At 10.1% G+C, this 5,175-nt stretch overlaps 2 protein-coding genes across 9 annotated transcripts in view; one reads left to right on the top strand and one right to left on the bottom strand.

Annotated features, from left to right (window-relative positions):
• Positions 1-5,175, bottom strand: part of LOC134288989 (uncharacterized protein K02A2.6-like) — a 309,084-nt gene that overhangs the window by 194,978 nt on the left and 108,931 nt on the right. The gene's annotated exons all lie outside the window — the stretch shown is intronic.
• The window catches only part of LOC109622136 (sex determination protein fruitless), a 640,213-nt gene that overhangs the window by 178,714 nt on the left and 456,324 nt on the right, over positions 1-5,175 (top strand). The window lies entirely within an intron of this gene.

Consider the following 5,175-nt stretch of genomic DNA (forward strand, 5'->3'; position numbering starts at 1 on the left):
TCGTTTTTGTATTAAGCGTGTTTTTGCGGAATTGACATCACCGCTCTCAGTACTACGTGTGTATCATAGACTTAGCGCAGAAGCTCTGGGTTAGAATACTTTGTAATATAACCCGGAAAGGCAACGAAAACGGATCCACTCGTTGATCTGAAATGGGAAATGTTTTTTGTGATGTTTATTTTTATTTGAAGCTGTCTCCACCTGTTCCACTTCACTTATAAAAATGTATTGATTTTGAATTTTGGCTCTGTTTGACGTGCAGATTCAGAATATCGAATTAACTCAACATCGTTGAAGAAGCCAATTATTATAAGCTCCGAGAAGACTGTGTTGCAGTAGGCACCCTACTAACAAAAGTAGCAGCATAAAAGCTTATGGAGCAAACGTCCTTGGAAGAAAGCTCGCTTAAGCTCTTATTCAGCAAAAATGTTAGTTGGGCAAATCATGCCAACAAAAAAAAATTTAAAATAAAATTGTTCCGCTATAAACAGAAAAAGTACATTTCTAATACTACAGCCCTATTCATTACATTTTTTTTCTCGTTCAAAAACTGACAAAAATTAACATAAACCACATCCTTTCACAATTCCCCTTTAACTGTATTGTTTCCTTAGATAGAATCAGAACCTTTTTATGGAGTTCAAAATTCACAATAAAAAACTATGTCGATTTTGTCAGCCTAAAATACAATCAAGGTCCCACTGTATACAATATTCTAAAGGAACGCTTATAACTTACGTCACGCTTTACGAGGACAAGAGGAATTCAACATTGTGTGATGACCAATACGAAAATTTCAGGGGTCTCGTTAAAGCAGTATGACTAGGAGGAAATAAAAAATAAAATAAAATGTGTTACGTAATTTTTGGACGTCCCCTAATTTAAATTTCTGGCTACGTCATAGCTTTATGCACATAAAATAACAAAAACATATACTTTTCAAATTAAAATTTAATTTTTTTTTCGTGATTCGATTATCCGGAGAATTCGATTATCCGGAGTGAAATAAAAATCAATACTCCGGATAATCGAGTCCGACCTGTAATAATAATAATAATAATAATAATAATAATAATAATAATAATAATAATAATAATAATAATAATAATAATAATAATAATAATAATAATAATAATAATAATAATAATAATAATAATAATAATAATAATAATAATAATAATAATAATAATAATAATAATAATAATAATAATAATAATAATAATAATAATAATAATAATAATAATAATAATAATAATAATAATAATAATAATAATAATAATAATAATAATAATAATAATAATAATAATAATAATAATAATAATAATAATAATAATAATAATAATAATAATAATAATAATAATAATAATAATAATAATAATAATAATAATAATAATAATAATAATAATAATAATAATAATAATAATAATAATAATAATAATAATAATAATAATAATAATAATAATAATAATAATAATAATAATAATAATAATAATAATAATAATAATAATAATAATAATAATAATAATAATAATAATAATAATAATAATAATAATAATAATAATAATAATAATAATAATAATAATAATAATAATAATAATAATAATAATAATAATAATAATAATAATAATAATAATAATAATAATAATAATAATAATAATAATAATAATAATAATAATAATAATAATAATAATAATAATAATAATAATAATAATAATAATAATAATAATAATAATAATAATAATAATAATAATAATAATAATAATAATAATAATAATAATAATAATAATAATAATAATAATAATAATAATAATAATAATAATAATAATAATAATAATAATAATAATAATAATAATAATAATAATAATAATAATAATAATAATAATAATAATAATAATAATAATAATAATAATAATAATAATAATAATAATAATAATAATAATAATAATAATAATAATAATAATAATAATAATAATAATAATAATAATAATAATAATAATAATAATAATAATAATAATAATAATAATAATAATAATAATAATAATAATAATAATAATAATAATAATAATAATAATAATAATAATAATAATAATAATAATAATAATAATAATAATAATAATAATAATAATAATAATAATAATAATAATAATAATAATAATAATAATAATAATAATAATAATAATAATAATAATAATAATAATAATAATAATAATAATAATAATAATAATAATAATAATAATAATAATAATAATAATAATAATAATAATAATAATAATAATAATAATAATAATAATAATAATAATAATAATAATAATAATAATAATAATAATAATAATAATAATAATAATAATAATAATAATAATAATAATAATAATAATAATAATAATAATAATAATAATAATAATAATAATAATAATAATAATAATAATAATAATAATAATAATAATAATAATAATAATAATAATAATAATAATAATAATAATAATAATAATAATAATAATAATAATAATAATAATAATAATAATAATAATAATAATAATAATAATAATAATAATAATAATAATAATAATAATAATAATAATAATAATAATAATAATAATAATAATAATAATAATAATAATAATAATAATAATAATAATAATAATAATAATAATAATAATAATAATAATAATAATAATAATAATAATAATAATAATAATAATAATAATAATAATAATAATAATAATAATAATAATAATAATAATAATAATAATAATAATAATAATAATAATAATAATAATAATAATAATAATAATAATAATAATAATAATAATAATAATAATAATAATAATAATAATAATAATAATAATAATAATAATAATAATAATAATAATAATAATAATAATAATAATAATAATAATAATAATAATAATAATAATAATAATAATAATAATAATAATAATAATAATAATAATAATAATAATAATAATAATAATAATAATAATAATAATAATAATAATAATAATAATAATAATAATAATAATAATAATAATAATAATAATAATAATAATAATAATAATAATAATAATAATAATAATAATAATAATAATAATAATAATAATAATAATAATAATAATAATAATAATAATAATAATAATAATAATAATAATAATAATAATAATAATAATAATAATAATAATAATAATAATAATAATAATAATAATAATAATAATAATAATAATAATAATAATAATAATAATAATAATAATAATAATAATAATAATAATAATAATAATAATAATAATAATAATAATAATAATAATAATAATAATAATAATAATAATAATAATAATAATAATAATAATAATAATAATAATAATAATAATAATAATAATAATAATAATAATAATAATAATAATAATAATAATAATAATAATAATAATAATAATAATAATAATAATAATAATAATAATAATAATAATAATAATAATAATAATAATAATAATAATAATAATAATAATAATAATAATAATAATAATAATAATAATAATAATAATAATAATAATAATAATAATAATAATAATAATAATAATAATAATAATAATAATAATAATAATAATAATAATAATAATAATAATAATAATAATAATAATAATAATAATAATAATAATAATAATAATAATAATAATAATAATAATAATAATAATAATAATAATAATAATAATAATAATAATAATAATAATAATAATAATAATAATAATAATAATAATAATAATAATAATAATAATAATAATAATAATAATAATAATAATAATAATAATAATAATAATAATAATAATAATAATAATAATAATAATAATAATAATAATAATAATAATAATAATAATAATAATAATAATAATAATAATAATAATAATAATAATAATAATAATAATAATAATAATAATAATAATAATAATAATAATAATAATAATAATAATAATAATAATAATAATAATAATAATAATAATAATAATAATAATAATAATAATAATAATAATAATAATAATAATAATAATAATAATAATAATAATAATAATAATAATAATAATAATAATAATAATAATAATAATAATAATAATAATAATAATAATAATAATAATAATAATAATAATAATAATAATAATAATAATAATAATAATAATAATAATAATAATAATAATAATAATAATAATAATAATAATAATAATAATAATAATAATAATAATAATAATAATAATAATAATAATAATAATAATAATAATAATAATAATAATAATAATAATAATAATAATAATAATAATAATAATACAGTTTCTTACCGATTTTGGCAACACCCGTTTTTGTCTACTCCCGATTTTGGCAACACCCGTTTTTGGCAACATTTCCTTCCCGATTTTGGCAACACCCGTTTTTGGCAACAATTTCTTACCGATTTTGGCAACACCCGATTTTGGCAACAATTTTTTACCGATTTTGGCAACAAAAAATTTTGATCAAAAATTTTTACCGAAAAATCGTTCGTAATTGTAAATGTATTAATATTTTAGCCTTACTCTTCTTCAAAAAATCAAAATTCATTAAATTTTCCAAAATCAACAATTTTACAAATCATAACGTAATTTATGAACGTCACCTACAGGAATCGTTTTATAACTTGTGAATAGTCCATACTTAAACTATAAGCCAAATTGACGTATTAAAGTTGAAAATAATCCACAAAAAAAAATTACCGATTTTGGCAACACCCCAATTTGGCAACATAAAATTCACCTCGTGTTGCCAAAATCGGTAAGAAACTGTAATAATAATAATAATAATAATAATAATAATAATAATAATAATAATAATAATAATAATAATAATAATAATAATAATAATAATAATAATAATAATAATAATAATAATAATAATAATAATAATAATAATAATAATAATAATAATAATAATAATAATAATAATAATAATAATAATAATAATAATAATAATAATAATAATAATAATAATAATAATAATAATAATAATAATAATAATAATAATAATAATAATAATAATAATAATAATAATAATAATAATAATAATAATAATAATAATAATAATAATAATAATAATAATAATAATAATAATAATAATAATAATAATAATAATAATAATAATAATAATAATAATAATAATTCATAG

This window comes from Aedes albopictus, chromosome 2 (genome assembly GCF_035046485.1).
Source record: "Aedes albopictus strain Foshan chromosome 2, AalbF5, whole genome shotgun sequence".
Classification (NCBI taxonomy): Eukaryota; Metazoa; Arthropoda; class Insecta; order Diptera; family Culicidae; genus Aedes; species Aedes albopictus.